Genomic DNA, 18,514 nt, shown 5'->3' with positions numbered 1-18,514 from the left:
ACGTCGCTGGACCCAGGATTGGGGCAACAACTCTTGGCAAATGCAAGCCCACGCGGTGGACTCAAAATGGCGTCTGGAGTGGACCAGGAGGGTCCGGGGTGCTCCTCTGTTGGAGGGGAGCAAGGGCCAGTCTGGAGCAACCAGACCAGCGGTGTTGTCGTCGTGGTTAGTCGTCAGAAGGGCCACTAGCCAACGGGCAAGTGACCTGGACAACGCGGTGAGCAGCAAAGAGCAGAAGGGCCCCACGCAGATCTCGTGGATGCTGGAGGGCTGGACTTCGGTGCTGGAGCTGCTCAGGGTTGGGGCTTCTCAAACCCCAAAGCACTCACTCAAGGATCCCTCGGTGGTCGTGCTGGGCAAGCGTCGTGCAGTCTTGAAGATGGCCGGTCCCTCGAGGTCTCGTCACACCCACGAATCTCAGCTGGGCTGATGATGCAGGTAGAGGTCAGAGGTGCCGGGGAAGCCGGTTCTCGTCGAGCTGGGCAGTCTTGATCCGGAGGAGAGACTTACAGCAAACCGCGATGCTTGGTTGGTGCCTGCTGCTGCAGGGTGACTACTCCTTAGTCACAAGGGAGAAATCTTAGGAAGAGTCTTGAGTTCCTTTCGTGGAAAGTAGTTTCAGGATTCAAAGATGATCTAATTTGGAAGGGGGCCTCCTCCTACCTTTATCCTGAGAAAAGGGGCTGGCACGCGACTAAGTCCTGCCCTATGGGTGGGACTAGGAGGGGGGTGGTTACACCCCTCTCCTTTGTCCGGTCTCTCCCCAGCTCAGGGGCTGGTGTGCCCCAGGAACTGGTTTGAGCCGGCATATGCACAGTGAGCACCGGGGTGCCACTTGCAGTCACCTTCCTCTATAGCCCTGCCTACCTGGGATACACAAAACCCTGTCTGGGATGGTGCTGGCACCGCCCCTGACAGGAAACCCTTTGTCCAAGCACTCCTCGCTGGAAGGACTCCCAGCAGCAGGAGGTCAGACTTGTGTCTCGGTGGCAGCATCCATTTTGTGGAGCTGAGGCTATGTCCAACTTTAACCGGGGTTACAGGCTACCAACATGTCTTCTCCCTCTAGAGGGGTGGAATGCTACCCCCGTCGCCAGAACTGGCGAGGGGGTAGTATTCCAAAGCGTATGACACCTTACACGACATGTTTAGATAATGTCAGACCAAAGTTACCACAACCGCGAGGATTATAAGGCACTTAAGAGTATATGGTCTGACGCTATCATGGAAACGGCTAAGGGATAGATCCCGAAAGCCGCAGACAGGCTCAGCTCATGCCAGAGCACCATCTCACACGATTCCAAGCACTCTGCCTTCAGGATTGTTAAGGCCTGCCATAGGAGTGACTGATAGGAGATCTGTGTGCCCATTTTAGGTTTAGATATAGGTATACTATATCTAAAGCAAAGGGTGATTACACCACCTTGCCCCAGCTGTCAAGCAGCCAGTTGTGTCTGTTTAGTTAGTCAGCCCAGGGGTGGCATAATACATGCTGCAGCCCCTGGGAGACTTCTGGGTACACCTCTGCCCTGTGTACAGGGACTTGGAGAGGGCCCAGTGCCAATTCAGTACCTGGGTACAATTTGGAGTAGAGAGAAAAGCTAGGCTGTGGGTCTGATTAGCAGGCCCACAGCCAGGGAAGTCGTAAACCAGTGAAGCAAAAAGCAAAAATCTGGGTGATAATAGGATTGCAGACCCTACTCTCCTACATGACCCCCACCCCCCCCCCCCCAAACTTTGGGACAATAAGCTAACCTTGACCAGGTGAGTCTTCTTGCTCTAAGTGGAAATACCTGGAGAGCCCATCAGCATTGCCATGATCAGTACCAGGTCTATGCTCCACTGTAAAATCCATCCCCTGTAGGGAAATGGACCACCTAAGTAGTTTGGGGTTTTCACCCTTCATCTGATTTAGCCATAAGAGGGGCTTATGGTCGGTCTGAATCTTAAAGTGAGTGCCAAACAAGTATGAACCTCAACTTTTTCAAGGCCCACACCACAGCAAAGGCCTCCCTCTCAATAGCTGACCAATTTTTCTCTCTGGTGGTCAGCCTTCTGCTAATAAAAGCAATGGGCTGGTCGTTACCATCAAAATTCAGCTGAGATAGAACAGCTCCCACACCCAACTCAGAAGCATCTGTTTGGACAATGAAGGTCTTGGAGTAGTCTGGACTCTTTAGGATAGGTGCTGTGCACATGGCCTGCTTTAGGTCATCAAATGCTTTCTGACAGCTTGCTGTCCACTGAACTTTCTTTGGCATCTTTTTACTTGTCAGGTCATTAAGTGGAGTCACAATGGACCCATAATTCTTGACAAATTTTCTATAGTAACCAGTCAGGCCCAAGAAAGCTCGAACCTGAGTCTGGGTGGTTGGAGGAGCCCAGTCCTTGATGGCCTGTATCTTCCTCTCCAATGGCTGAACCTGGCCTCCACCTACAAGGTGGCCCAGGTATACAACCTGTGTCTGCCCTATCTGGCACTTAGTGGCCTTGATAGTGAGGCCTGCCTTTTGCAGTGCCTCTAACACAGAGGTCTTCAATCTGTGGGGCGCGACCCCCAGGGGGGTCGTGGAGTCCTGGGAAGGGGGTCGCAGATTCTGTCGGAGCGTGCAATTCCTGGCGTCAGGCAGATTGAGGGTGCTCATGGCGGAGGCCTAATTCACACCCGAGGGATGAAAAACATCAACGCCTCATTAACAAGTAAAGGTCTTTTGAAGACCTGTGAAGTACTCGGGTGTGCCTTTCTGTGTGTCCCGAAGCTGTTTCAGCCGGGCTCACATACACGAGCTGGGGGGGGGGGGGGGGTCTGGGAGAGGAGGCTGTAGCCCTTTGAGTTTAATCAATGGACTTAGCTGTGGGGTTTATTTTTATTTTTAACGTTTTATATAGCGCTAGCTTAACCCGTAGGTATCAGAGCGCTTTACAAACACACAGTAAACAGCAGAAGGACATTACAATCATTGGTTCAAGTCCCAGAAGCCCTCATACCTGGCGCCTGTGCAGGAGAAATGTGCCTGAGACTCTGTTTTTCACGGTGAGGTGTTTATACAGCCTGTCTGCTCCCCCCGCCCCCAAGCAGGGAAGCACAGAGATGCCCTCCCATGAGAGAGGAAGAAGAAGGAAGAAGACGCAGAGAGATACTGACCGCCCCCCCCCCCCCATGAGAGAGGCACAGAAAAGGTGGGTGGATGAATGATGGGTGGATGGATGGATGGATGGGTGGATGGATGAAGGATGAATGTATGTGTGGATGGAAGAATGAAGGGTGGATGGATGGAAGGAAGGATGAAGGATGGATGGATGTAAGGATGAAAGGATGGATGGATGTGTGAAAAGGTGGGTGGATGAATGATGAGTGGATGGATGTAAAGATGAAAGGATGGATGGATGGATGAAGGATGGATGGATGAAGGATGGATGGATGATGGATGGATGGATGAAAGGGTGGATGGATGAAGGGTGTATGTATGGCTGGAAGGACAAAAGGGTAGATGGATGAAGGATGGATGTATGGATGGATAAAAGGTTGCATGGATGAATGATGGATGGATGGATGTGTGAAAAGGTGGGTGGATGAATGATGGGTGAATGGATGAAAGGGTGGCTGGATGAAGGATGGATGTATGGGTGGAAGAATGAAATGGTAGGTGGATGGATGTTTGGATGGATAAACGGTTGCATGGATGAATGATGGATGGATGTGTGAAAAGGTGGCTGCATGAATGATCGGTGAATGGATGAATGAAAGGGTAGATGGATGAAGGATGGATCGATAAAAGGTTGCATGGATGAATGATGGATGGATGGATGTGTGAAAAGGTGGGGGATGAATGATGGGTGGATGGATGGATGTATGAAAAGGTGGGTGGATGAAGGATGGATGTATGGATGAAAGGGTGGATGGATATATGGATGTAATAATGAAAGGATGGATGAAGGATGGATGTATGGATGGATGTGTGAAAAGGTGGGGGGTGAATGATGGATGGATGGCTGGATGGATGGATGAAAGGGTGGATGGATGAAGGATGAATGGATAAAAGGGTGGATGGATAAAGGATGTATGTATGGATGGAATGTATGGATGGAAGGACAAAAAGGTAGATGGATGAAGGATGGATGTATGGATGGATGGATAAAAAGGTTGCATGGATGGATGATGGATGTGTGAAAAGGTGGGTGGATGAATGATGGGTGAATGGATGGATGAAAGGGTGGCTGGATGAAGGATGGATGTATGGATGGACGGATGAAATGGTAGATGGATGGATGGATAAAAGGTTGCATGGATGAATGATGGGTGGATGGATGGATGAAAGGGCGGGTGGATGAAGGATGGATGTATGGATGAAAGGGTGGATGGATGTATGGATTGAATAATGAAAGGGTGGATGGATGAAGGATGCATGGATGTATGGATGAAATGGTGGATGGATGTATGGATGGAAGGATGAAAGGGTGGATGGATGATGTATGGATGGATGGGTAAAAGGTTGCATGGATGAATGTTGGATGGATGTGTGAAAAGGTGGGTGGATGAATGATGGGTGGATGGATGGACGGACGGGTGGATAGGTAAAGGATGGACGTATGGATGGAAGGATGAAAAGGTGGATGGATGAAGGATGGATGGATGTGTGAAAGTGTGGGTGGATGAATGATGGATGGATGGATGGATGTGATGAGGTCTAACAGGCGCATTTATGGTTGTCGATAGTTGTTGATGATGAGGAGTACCAGTTTCTAGAATCTTTTGTCGGAAGGGGGTCCTTACCCCTAAAAAGGTTTTACAAGGGGGTCTCGGCATCAAAAAGTTTGAAGACCTCTGCTCTAACACTTTCCTCAGGTGGACCAGGTGATCCTCCCAGGTGGAACTAAAGACAGCTATATCATCAAGATATGCTGCACAGAAGTCATCCAACCCAGTGAGAACTTGATTCACCAGCCTTTGGAAGGTGGCAGGTGCATTTTTCAAACCAAAGGGCATTACCACAAACTGATAATGCCCACCAGGGGTAGAAAATGCTGTCTTGGGTTTAGCCTCCTCAGCTAACCTGATTTGCCAATACCCAGCTGTCAGGTCAAATGTACTTAAGTAGTTGGCAGAAGCCAATCTACCTATAAGTTCATCTGCTCTTGGTATTGGGTGGGCATCAGTCTTAGTGACTGCATTGAGGCCCCTGTAGTCTACGCAAAACCTCATCTCTTTCTTACCACCCTGGGTGTGAGGCTTTGGCACTAGAACTACTGGGCTAGCCCAAGGGCTATCTGAGGGCTCAATGACTCCCAGCTCCAACATTTTCTGCACTTCTGTCTTGATGCAGTCCCTGACATGATCAGGCTGTCTGTAGATTTTACTCTTGACAGGCAGACTGTCCCCAGTGTCAACCTCATGGGTACACCAATTAGTTTGACTGGGTGTCAGAGAGAACATATGTCTAAAGGATTGCAGAACTTGTCTACAATCCTGTTGCTGATGTTCAGAGAGGCTGCCACAAAAGACAACACCATCTACTGATCCATCATCAGGATTCTGAGTGAGCAGGTCTGGGAGAGGGTCACTCTCTTCCTCCTGTCCCTCATCTGTGGCCATGAGCAAGCCCATGTCCTTCCTGTCGACATATGCCTTGAGCCTGTTTACATGGAGCACCCTGAGGGGGCTCCTGGGAGTTCCAAGGTCCACCAGGTAGGTGACCTCTCCCTTTTGCTCAATGATTGTGTGGGGCCCAGACCATTTGTCTTGGAGTGCTGCTGGGGCCACTGGCTCCAGCACCCACACCTTCTGTCCAGGCTTGTACAGAGTCAGGACAGCATTTTGGTCATGCCAAGCTTTTTGGAGTTCTTGGCTTGCCTCAAGGTTTTTAGATGCCTTTTCCATATACTTAGCCATCCTGGAGCGGAGACCAAGTACATAGTCCGCAATGTTTGTTCCAGGCTTTTTGAGAGGTTTCTCCCATCCTTCCTTTACCAAACAAAGGGGTCCTCTTACAGGATGCCCAAACAGAAGTTCAAAAGGGCTGTAGCCAACCCCCTTCTGTGGGACCTCTCTGTAAGCAAACAAGAGGCAGGGTATCAGGACATTCCATCTCCTCCTGAGAGGTTCAGGTAGTCCATGAATCATCCCTTTGAGGGTCCTGTTGAATCTCTCAACAAGCCCATTGCACTGTGGGTGATAGGGTGTGGTGAACTTGTAGTTGACACCACATTCCTTCCACATTGCAGTCAGATATCCTGACATGAAGTTTGCACCTCTGTCAGAGACGACCTCCTTAGGGAACCCCACTCTGGAGAACACTCCAATTAGGGCTCTTGCCACAACAGGTGCTCTAGTGGTTCTAAGGGGTATAGCTTCAGGATACCTGGTGGCATGATCCACTACCACCAGTATAAACTTGTGCCCTGATGCTGTCTGGGGTTCCATTGGACCAACAATGTCAATCCCCACTCTCTCAAAGGGAACCCCCACCACAGGTAGTGGTATGAGGGGGGCCTTTGTTGTGCCACCTGACTTACCACTGGCTTGGCAAGTGACACAGGAGCGACAAAACTCCTTGGTATCTTCATTCATATGGGGCCAGTGAAAGTGTGTGACAAGCCTGTCCCACGTCTTGTTCTGGCCTAAGTGACCTGCAAGGGGAATTTCATGGGCCAAGGTAAGAAGGAAACCTCTCTGAGACAAGGGGATGACCAGCCTCCTGGTTGCACGAGGCTTGGGGTCTCTTGACTCAGAGTACAGGAGTCCATCATCCCAGTATACCTTGTGGGTACCTGTGGCATTCCCTGCAGCCTCAGCAGCAGCCTGCTGTCTGAGGGGTTCAAGTGAGGGGCAGTCCAACTGTGCCTTTCCCAGGTCTTCCCTGGAGGGTCCCCCTGAGCCCAGAAACTCAACCTGATCAGGTTCAAGCTCTTTAGGCTCAGTTTCCCTCAGTTCTTTGAGATCAGCCTCCTCAGAGACTTGTTCCCCAACCTGTGGCAAGGGTAAAGGCAATGCCTTAACCCTACTGCTCCTCTTCTTGGAAGGTGTCTGGTCCACTGTTCCAGGATCCAGCACCTGTTCAGTGGGGCATCCTTTGGCCTGTGACCTAGTCACAGCAAGGACATGTGCTGGCAAGCCTAACATTTCCATGTGAGTCCTCTGCTCCACTTCTGACCATAGGGATGTTTCCAAATCATTGCCCAACAGACATTCTACTGGGAGGTCTGAACTAACCACAACCTTCTTTGGGCCACTTACCCCTCCCCAGGAGAAATCAACAATTGCCATACTGTGATTGGTAGTGACATTGCTGGCATTGGTCACCAGGTAATCTGCACCTGGCATGATCTGTCCAGGGAACACAAAGTTAGGTGTCACCATTGTGACACTGGCACAAGTGTCCCTGTAGGCCTGAGCCATTTTTCCATTAATTAGAGGTGTCTGTCTGTATTTGCCCAAAGTATTGGGACTTGCATCAGGGGATATATCCACATCCCCTGTACAGACAAGGACAGCCTGAGTGAGTGTGCCAACTAAGTTGTCAGACCCCTCAGTTCCCAAGGTTAACCCAACTATTCCCTTGGGAGGTGCACTACCACTACTGGCTGTACTAGGTGGTGCAGTTGCCTTAGGGGCTGTAGTGGTAGGAGTTTGCCCTCGTCTCTTGGTGCACTCACTAAACCAGTGAGACTTACTTTTACAGTACTGGCACCACCTTTTTGACTGGCCTTCTTGAGTCTTCTTTTTCTGCTGTGAAGCCTGACCCCCACCCTCTTTGGTTTGTTGGGGACCTGTTGAAGACTTCTGGTCATTTTGTTCATTCTTGTTACTACCCTTTTGGTCTGCTTTCTTCTGACCACCCTGGTTCTGAGTCTGGTTCTGCATGACCCTTGTTCTGACCCATCTGTCTGCCTTCTTTCCCAATTCTTGGGGAGAGGTCAGATCTGAATCAACAAGGTGCTGATGCAACAACTGGTTCTGACAGTTATTTAAAATCTGCTCTCTCATGATCAGATTATACAACCCTGTGTAATCAGTAACCTTGCTACCCAGCAACCAGCCTTCCAAAGCCTTAGTGACACAATCCACAAAGTCAGACCAATCCTGAGACTGAATTTTCTGGGTATCCCTGAACAGCAACCTGTACTGCTCAGTGGTTAGGCCAAACCCATCAACCAGTGTATTCTTCAGGACTTGGTAATTGTTAGCATCCTCAACTCTAGTAGTGAGGAGCTTATCTCTACCTTTGCCTTCAAAGGAGAGCCACAGTATAGCTGCCCACTGACTTTGGGGGATGCACTGGACAGTGCAGGCCCTCTCCAAAGCAGCCATCCACTTGTGGATGTCATCCCCTTGTTTAAAGGGGGGCACTATCTTACTCAGGTGTTTAGTGTCTAAACTCCTTTCTTTATCTCTAGGGAGATTGCTGCCACCAGTGGGGACTACCCCACTCATCTGCTGCTCTCTAGCAAAGGCAAGCTTCTCTTTGGCCAGGGCAAGTTCTTCCCTTTCAATCCTTAGATTAGCCTGTTTCATCCTTGCTTCATGTTCTCTTCTCTGAGGGGAAGTCAGTCTCCTCTGGGGAGAAATCCTTCTCCTCTGGGAAGAGGCATTAGAGTGCAGAGATCTATTGGAGTCCCTAGAAGGAGATCTATCTCTTCTAACTCCAAGGTTAGGCCTCATTAGGGTCAGTACTGGGGGTCCCCCAGATCCTTCCCTAAGTAGGTCTAAGTTGGCCCTAGTAAGTCTGCTGACTAGCTCAGGCCTGTTGTCTGTCTCATCCCCAGAGAGTTCCTCTTCTTCCTCCTCCTCAACCTTATCTTCAGTGTCAAGGAGGTCTGGATCACCAAGGGTACCCTCTAAGGCTGGCATACTCCCATCTGTATGAGAAGCTTTCCTAGCATCATATGTCTCTAAGACACCTAACAGAAAGGGAGTGGTGGGGTTAGACCCCTGTTTCAATTTCCTGGAGGTACACAATTGTCTCAACTCCTGGAAACTGAGAGCTGCATATCTTGAGATGACCTGTGGAGGGTCACTAGCCACTAGGGGAGTCTCTGAAGACTCTCCATGGGTAGACATGCTTCTAGTGTGGTGTAAGTGATGCACCTACCTACACTATGGGTTTACCTACTGATCCCTTGCTAGAGTTGTAGTTTAGGGTGTGCTAAGCCCTATGACACTACAACAGCTGGTTCAGTAGAACTTTGAGTATTCTAAGTTAAGTTATATGTACCTATGTGATCTTTCAAATGATATTCTTAGGATACGTGTGTGGTAAAACAACAGCAAGCTCAAATCCCAACCGCTGCTCACCAATGTGAGAAGTTGGCCTGATATGCAGTGCTCACTATTCTAGTGATCACTATGTATCATTCCAAACGACCCTTATTGATGATTGGTTGTAAGTCAACCTGATAGACCAGCTATCCTAGTAGCATGGACAAGAGCAGTCTTTAGGCTAAACTCTAGAGGGCGTGTTAAGCCAGCTGTTTACCACCACATTTACCCTTTGAACACCAAGTGAAAGGACACCACACAAGTTGTTATGAAAATAAAAGTATATCTATTTATAACAGTACTACCCTGAACTCTTTATGAGTCAGGGAGCTAAGCACAACACAAAACTCTTAAGAAAATACTTAAAGTCGCACAATTTACACAAATGCCCGAGGGGCACGAAAAACCATATACTACAAAAGTGGAATGCGAATTACTAGCAGGTAAGTAACTATTCTCAGAGGCTTTGGGATCGCTAGGACTAGACTACTGAACCTTTAGATTACTAGCAGGAGGCCTAGGGAGATCGGGTGCAGAGTGTGCACTCTCACGCGGGATGCGGAACAAAGTCTATGGAGGCTAGTAAATGCAAAGTTAGTGTTATCGGACGAATCCGACTAGGTAGAGCTGAAACGAAAAAGGATCTGGACACTTAGATAGTTAAGCTATGCTGGTGCACCGAAATGCTTAGGTTACCTAGCCCAGGGGCTGCGGCTGCATAGGTCTGAAAAGACGTCGGGAATCCTCGTTGCAGTCTATGGAGCCTGAAAGAAGAAGTTGCTGGCAGGCGACCAGTGAAGAAGTTCGATGGGATCCAAGCCTGGATCGATGAAGATGGAGACCTGTAAGCAGAGGGGACCAAGTCCTGAATCACTAGCCAGTGATTAGGTGGGCACCAGGATGGCACCGGGCGAAGTCACCTCGACCAGGTGAGTGGGCGACGCTGGGCTCTGCTGTCTCTCGGACCAGGAGGCGTTGTCGGCGACCAGGATGGAGGGGCGAGCTGTCCCACGAAGGTATCTGCTGTCGACGTCGCTGGACCCAGGATTGGGGCAACAACTCTTGGCAAATGCAAGCCCACGCGGTGGACTCAAAATGGCGTCTGGAGTGGACCAGGAGGGTCCGGGGTGCTCCTCTGTTGGAGGGGAGCAAGGGTCAGTCTGGAGCAACCAGACCAGCGGTGTTGTCGTCGTGGTTCGTCGTCAGAAGGGCCACTAGCCAACGGGCAAGTGACCTGGACAACGCGGTGAGCAGCAAAGAGCAGAAGGGCCCCACGCAGATCTCGTGGATGCTGGAGGGCTGGACTTCGGTGCTGGAGCTGCTCAGGGTTGGGGCTTCTCAAACCCCAAAGCACTCACTCAAGGATCCCTCGGTGGTCGTGCTGGGCAAGCGTCGTGCAGTCTTGAAGATGGCCGGTCCCTCGAGGTCTCGTCACACCCACGAATCTCAGCTGGGCTGATGATGCAGGTAGAGGTCAGAGGTGCCAGGGAAGCCGGTTCTCGTCGAGCTGGGCAGTCTTGATCCGGAGGAGAGACTTACAGCAAACCGCGATGCTTGGTTGGTGCCTGCTGCTGCAGGGTGACTACTCCTTAGTAACAAGGGAGAAATCTTAGGAAGAGTCTTGAGTTCCTTTCGTGGAAAGTAGTTTCAGGATTCAAAGATGATCTAATTTGGAAGGGGGCCTGCTCCTACCTTTATCCTGAGAAAAGGGGCTGGCACGCGACTAAGTCCTGCCCTATGGGTGGGACTAGGAGGGGGGTGGTTACACCCCTCTCCTTTGTCCGGTATCTCCCCAGCTCAGGGGCTGTTGTGCCCCAGGAACTGGTTTGAGCCGGCATATGCACAGTGAGCACCGGGGTGCCACTTGCAGTCACCTTCCTCTATAGCCCTGCCTACCTGGGATACACAAAACCCTGTCTGGGATGTGCTGGCACCGCCCCTGACAGGAAACCCTTTGTCCAAGCACTCCTCGCTGGAAGGACTCCCAGCAGCAGGAGGTCAGACTTGTGTCTCGGTGGCAGCATCCATTTTGTGGAGCTGAGGCTGTGTCCAACTTTAACCGGGGGTACAGGCTACCAACATGTCTTCTCCCTCTAGAGGGGTGGAATGCTACCCCCGTCGCCAGAACTGGCGAGGGGGTAGTATTCCAAAGCGTATGACACCTTACACGACATGTTTAGATAATGTCAGACCAAAGTTACCATAACCGCGAGGATTATAAGGCACTTAAGAGTATATGGTCTGACGCTATCATGGAAACGGCTAAGGGATAGATCCCGAAAGCAGCAGACAGGCTCAGCTCATGCCAGAGCACCATCTCACACAATTCCAAACACTCTGCCTTCAGGATTGTTAAGGCCTGCCATAGGAGATCTGTGTGCCCATTTTAGGTTTAGATATAGGTATACTATATCTAAAGCAAAGGGTGATTACACCACCTTGCCCCAGCTGTCAAGCAGCCAGTTGTGTCTGTTTAGTTAGTCAGCTCAGGGGTGGCATAATACATGCTGCAGCCCCTGGGAGACTTCTGGGTACACCTCTGCCCTGTGTACAGGGACTTGGAGAGGGCCCAGTGCCAATTCAGTACCTGGGTACAATTTGGAGTAGAGAGAACAGCTAGGCTGTGGGTCTGATTAGCAGGCCCACAGCCAGGGAAGTCGTAAACCAGTGAAGCAAAAAGCAAAAATCTGGGTGATCATAGGATTGCAGACCCTACTCTCCTACAGTTACCACGACTTGCGTTGGGGGCGCGGATTTCGAATAGTATAATTTACTATTCTAACACCAGCCCCGTGGACACTAGGGAAGGTGTTGGGATAGTAAATTTACTATTTTTAATCCTTTAGCGCCCTCCAGCGCAAGTCGTGGTAACGACTTGCGTTGTAAGGGACGCGTTGTAAAGGCCACGCGGAGTAAAATCCGCGTGGTAAAGGTTGTTTCCCGCCTCCAAAGCCTTTACCCTCGGTGCTCGTCTCGAGGATATTCTCAATGCCGCTGACTGGTCATCAGACTCAATGTTTAAGGGATTCTATTTTAAACCGGTCATTGACATGGCTTCCCTGGTGGTGGACAAGCTTTGAACGAGCATAATCCTCGCCTCCGGTCCTGCCATAGAATGAAAAATTTCCTAGTAGACACGAAGGAAAGTTTCAATTCTATTAAGGACTCCGGAACTCTTGGAGGGAATAATCCTTGCCTCTGAGGAATCAGTTCCTTTCTCCCACCCGGCCTAGGTATCAACTACGCCGTAAGGTATACGTGTTGGTCTCAATGTTATTGTTTATGGTTGTTACTTTTCCAAGCGTAATTGTATTCGCATTGGTGATTGTGTATCCTTTTATCTTTCTGTTCATATTGCTCCTTATCGGTATAATACCTTTGTGAGCCTTATGTTGGTTAAGTTCTGGTTCATTTGTTATTCTCTTACTTCTTTCAGGACCAGATAAATCTAAAGCGGACTAATGGAATTTGGTTGACGGTTGGATGGTTCGCAGTCAAGAAAGAGGAGATATCCCAGCATTCCCCGGACCATGAGGACAAGTGTGGATGCTGATTGGCTGACCTCTCGGACTGCCCTTTCCCAGGGGTTCCTGGGAAAGAGTTTCTTTCTGCAAAGTTGAATCTGCTGGTGTTGGAAAATAAAGAAAGCAGAGCATAATCCTCGCCTCTGAGTCCTTAATAGAATTGAAACTTTCCTTCGTGTCTACTAGGAAATTTGTCATTCCCACCCCAGGTCCTCAATTTGAATAAGTCAGTACAAGGATTACCCCCTCAACTAGTAGAGGCAGCGTTGCTTAGTCTGGAATAAAGCCACTATCGGCCAGCCCAACATCTTGGTGTGCTTATGCGGGCAACCCTAGCTCAGTAAATGGGCTCCTCTAGTTTGGAACACCAATTAACTCCCAAGTGCCTATCTGACACCTGGGTGGGGGGGGGGGGCAAATCAGACATGGTGATGCTACTTCAGGCACAACCAGCAAGAATAAGACTAGCCTTGTTTCCACTATATGGGAACAAGCAACCCCAGATCAGTTTTGCCCTTGTGGGGGTCATCTCAGTGAGGTGTGAGGGGAAATGTTCTATTGCAAATGACCATTCGGTTTGGAATGGCCCAGTGACAAAAAAAAAAGTCAAGAGACTGCAGGGAGACTCAGTATCTAATAGTGGCTAAGAATAATTAGGGCATTTCAGCCATTATCCGTGTCACTTTTTTAAATCTTTTGCAGGTAGCACTCTGGCATGACATACAGCCTTATATTGTGAATAATAATTTGTTTGAAACCCACTTCATCTCATTTGTGATATAATACAGCACTCAAGTACTAGCAGCATCCAGTTCATGAAATTTGTAGCTCTAGACTTGAATTAGAAAACATATGCAAGTTACTTGTGTGGTTTGAGAAATGACAACTACCTCTTGGACAGGTTGTTTCAATAGTGACTAAATGCCACTGGCAAAAGACGTAAAGAAAGTATTTGCTGCTTGAGGTTTGAGCCCCATATTTGGGAGTGCGCCTCTTTTTGGATCAAAGAGGTATATTTTATTTTTTTGTGCTTTCAAAGTGTAAAAAAAAAAAAAACGTAGTTTGAAATGTTATAATTCCATGCATTATAAATGGAAATGTTTCATTATTAAAATTGTTCAGAACTTAGCCTGAATGATTCTGGTTTACCCACACTGGGATTGAATATAAACAGGACTGATATCTTATTGTTAGAAGTGAAAGATGAATATAAATTTATGCCACCAAGACAGTGAGATTAGAGTTCTAGGCTGTACCACTAGTCGAGGCCAGTAACACCATCTAACCCAGGGGGCTCCTACAATTTCTGAGACTTGAGCTACTTCCGATCAGTGCAAAACATTGTGAACTACTGAAGGCTAAACAACCTGCGCATTGTTACCAGACACCCTCAAGGCAAGCTTCATTGACTTGATGTCTAAAGTCTATGGAGTCAGATGCTATGGTTTGAACAAAATACTTTGACTAGGGGCACTATGACAGGGTAGTCATGTGTCAGTGAGAGCGTGGTCTTTGAGGATGTATGAACATGCGTATGAATGGAATATAAAAGTACGGGTGACTGAGAGACTGTCATACTTCTGGCACAGGACATAACTTTTTACCATGTGGCACAGTTACATGTATGTAAGAATTGCACTCCACCCAGGGGGAAAGTGTCCCTTTGATGCACTACTGGCTTCCAAAAGGAGGACGGTAATCCCTTTGCTCATGGTTTGTAATAACAGACTGCAATCAATTTTCATGGTTCATTCCATATTCTATTTCTTCATTCAAATATGCGTTTATTCTTTCAAACGTTGGGTTTCCAATGTGAATAATTTTTTCAGGACTACATCCATGACATGTATCGATCAAATTATCGTTTATCCTAATGCATTTCGGGCTAATTTAGCCCTTTAACAGAGGATGTGTTCGGAAAGATGTGTGTTTGCAAAGAAGCAGGATGCGAGTTTACGAACACAAACCAGAGATTACTGTCCTCCATTTGGAAGAAAGCAGTGCATTAAAAGGGACGCTAAGTGCTAGGGGGAGCACTATTCTTAGTTATGGAGACACGCTTCCGATCAGAAAGAGCTAACTTTGTGCACGCTAACAGCAGGCGTCGATACAACAGCAATATTTCTTGGTTATAGACTGTATACAAATACAGTGCGTGAGCCAATCATTTACAGTTACATGTATAACAAACGGGAGAAATTTAAAGTCCAGAAAAATATTGTTAAAAAATTCTCACAGTATGGAAAATATTTTGGCAGTTTAAATTCATCCAATTTAAATAATGGCTCTATTTTTTACTTTGAATATGGCAGGGTACTGAGAAAATTAAACCGAAGATTTAACTTTGTGGATTCCATGAAACTCATTTACATTTTCTCCCATTTCCAAGTGTCACATTTACAAACACCAAACATCTTGCAACCAGGAGACCACTGAGATGGTAGAGTATTTATAACAAAAATATATTTGTCTATATGGGAAGAATTTTAAGTGGAAAAACATTCTTCACAAAATATTACGAGATATTTGGCTTAATTTTAAGTGGAGAAGGACATTGCTACTTAATGTTTCATAGAAAACGTTTTCTTCAGTTTAAATCTCTACCATTTGAAAAATAAAATGACAATTTTTCAGTTATAACTATGCTTACTAGTCACTCGGAGCAAAAGCCCTGCTGCTTGTAAATGCAACACTTTGAGAGAGAATGAGCAAGAATAATCAAGACTGAGGAAGGATGAGTGAGTGCAAGAGTTGGTGAAAACGACTGATTGTAAGTGAGTGTAAATGAACTAGTGAGTGAGAATGAGTGAACATAAGTGTGCAAATGGAAGCAATAATTAGTAAGACTATGGCATTATGCTTGCGAGTGCCACTGGCCGTAGCATACTGAAGGTCATTCTCGGCTTATCGAGGCACCCATGGCAAAATTCTGATGCTAGCATTCTGCAAAAAAAAAAAGACAGGTACCTGTCACAAAACACTGCCACTGGCATACTGGAAGTAATTGCCATACTGGGCACCCATGGTAAAGTACTAGTGTTGGCAAACTAAAGGAGAATCTTAGCATATGGGGCACTCACAGAAAAATGCTGGCAAACTGGAAGTAAATCATGTCATGAGAGGGCCACGTGTCATATGCAAAGGATGCACACATGACAAAATGCTGGCCCTCCCACATTAGAAGTAATTGACATAAAGGTCACCCATGAGACAGACCGTAATAATGTCAAAATTCTGGCATATCAAAGTGCATGTAATTTTTGGCATTGGGCATCCATGTCTTAAGTGGCACCCATGAGAAAATGCCGGCTCTTGCAAAATGAAAGTAATTTATGATACATCTGGGCACAAAGAACAAACTGTGAAAGAAACTGGGTAATCTCTAGAGGAGCACCAGCTTTCATTGGCTCGGCACACCATGAAAAGATCGTAATATTTAATTTGAGGAGCTTGTGGCTTTTTAGCAAATTTATGAGAAAAATGTAACTTGAATGCACCTTATCCCCTTTTGGAATAACTATTCTATGGGAAAAATCCCCTTGAGCCCCTCTAGAACAGGTCCGGCTCACTTGCTCGCTAAAATATAGGGCAAGTTTTACTTTCCACCACTTTCAAAGTTTATATCAGCACCATAATATCGGTGGTATTGAAAACAGACATTTGTCCGTTTTGTGATATTAATCATTTATTTATTATAGAACTTCAGCAATGTTAACTATTGTGGCAACATCCAGGCTAAAGTTATTTAACATTTTCTGGAAGAGTTGGGCCTCATAGGTCAAAGGATGTAATGTAATGTGATGTCATTGTCAAAAAGTGTGTAGTGTCTCTTCTGTTACCTCAGGCAGTTTAGTGAATCGACATCCTCCTAAATCCAAGGCAAATTCAATAACCCTCTCAAATTATTTTGGTCAAAATGTGTTAATAGACCCCCAGATAGTCAACCCTCCCTTGTTTACTCCCCAAACTAAGCCACTTACTGTACGTTCTTGACAGTGGTGAAAAGATCCAGCTAGGGCTCTCCCAGCTATTGGGAAATGCCCCCACCTCAGGGTACAACTTAAAGTCTAGGCTGTCTAAAGAGAACATTTGCACCCTGAAAGCCTCGACTCCAACTCGGTCTGGAGGGGTAATGAAGAAAGCAGTAGGATGCTCTTTGCTGGTGGAAGCTTGGACCACCAAACTCACTTGTAGGATGTTACATAAGATAATCAGAATCGCCAGCTGCAGCTCTGTTGCATCTGACCACTTTTCAATTCACAGGTAGATAAAAGCAAAGCTTAGACCAAGTGGGCAGAAGGGGTGTCTGTTAGGACATTGATGGGCTCCGAAGAAGACAGCAAAGGGTGAACAATTTCAGTAAGCACATTTGTTTTAACCTCAATTGAAGGAAGTTGTAAATCTACTACATCTGCAGCACATCTAATACCTACGGCAATGGAAGGAAGCACTCCCTTACACCGGTGGCCTAAGGGGGAAACAATCTTCTATTAGGGGAAGAATTCAGCCCACTGGCCTCCTATAGATCCATATAAAGATTGTTATGTTATGTTATTTGCACTTGTAGAGCGCACGATTACCCTTGGGTGTCCTGGCGCTAAGCACTGGTCTTCCTGGGAAGCTGAAAGAATGCTACATGTGAAAAGAGCCATGTTTTCAGGCTCTTCCGGAACGCGAGAATATTTGGGGAAGTTTTGAGGGAAAAGGGAAGCTTGTTCCAAGCTCTCGAGGCACAGTGAGTAAAACTCCTGCCTCCCCAGTTTACTCTTTTTGGCATGGAGACTTGCACTTGTTTAGCCCTGGTAGATCGTAACGTTCTCCCAGGAACGTACCAGTGAAACTTTTGCCTAAGGAACTCAGGGCCGATTCCGTTAATAGCTTTAAAAATTATACAGAGAGCCTTAAAGCGAGTTCTTTGTTTCATTGGGAGCCAGTGTAGCCTCTTAAGCTCACCTTTAACGGAGACAAATCTAGGTGTTCCAGACAGCAGTCTGGCCGCTGCGTTTTGGACTAATTGGAGCCTGTTCATATGTTGTTTTTGTATGTTCAAATATAGGCTATTACAATAGTCCAAACGTGATGTCATCATAATGTGAGATTAAATCATCCCCATCACCTCCATTGCCATCTCGCTCTGGTGGCAATCTCTGGCCAGAATTGGGACCAAGAATTTGGTAGAACAGCTAAAGATGGCTTCCTGGCAGCAGAAGTGTTTTGTCTGAATCAGATTGTACGGGGGAATCAGATGTACTGAAGTGGAGTCAGAGTGACCTTGGTTGGGTCGAGGTGAATTCAGCTCAGTTCGGCCATCAGAATCGTTGGGAGTGTCCACCTACAGCGACGACAAGTCTGGTGTCAAGAAAAGAAGGGACCACCACTGGCCTTGGAGCAGGAATCGAAGTTGGCAATTAAAGTAGATCTGGAACTCGAGACGGGTTCAGGGGCTCAGACAGTGCTAAAGGCAGACCCACCGGATAGGACCAAACTGGAGAAGCATATGTGGGTTTTTGAGATGGAAGGCAAACCAGAGGGTGCTGGAGGGGAGCCTTAAAGGTGCAAGATGTCCTCCTTAAAGGCCTTGATATAGCTGCTGCATCACTGATTGCCTGCAAAACTCTGGGAACATCAGGAAGAACTGTGGAATAGACTCCTTTGTTGGAGGTTAGCAACGAGCAAGACTTAGTGGTACCTTGATGCCGTCAAAACTTATCTTTAGATATAGTGACAGAATCAA

General features: G+C 47.4%; 1 protein-coding gene across 1 annotated transcript in view; it reads right to left on the bottom strand.

Annotated features, from left to right (window-relative positions):
- Positions 1-18,514, bottom strand: part of RNF17 (ring finger protein 17) — a 3,010,943-nt gene that overhangs the window by 2,731,213 nt on the left and 261,216 nt on the right. The gene's annotated exons all lie outside the window — the stretch shown is intronic.

The sequence above is a fragment of the Lissotriton helveticus genome, chromosome 8 (assembly GCF_964261635.1).
Source record: "Lissotriton helveticus chromosome 8, aLisHel1.1, whole genome shotgun sequence".
NCBI classification, from domain to species: domain Eukaryota; kingdom Metazoa; phylum Chordata; class Amphibia; order Caudata; family Salamandridae; genus Lissotriton; species Lissotriton helveticus.
Note: the sequence above shows the minus strand (reverse complement) of the source record. Positions and strands in the feature narration are given on the sequence as shown.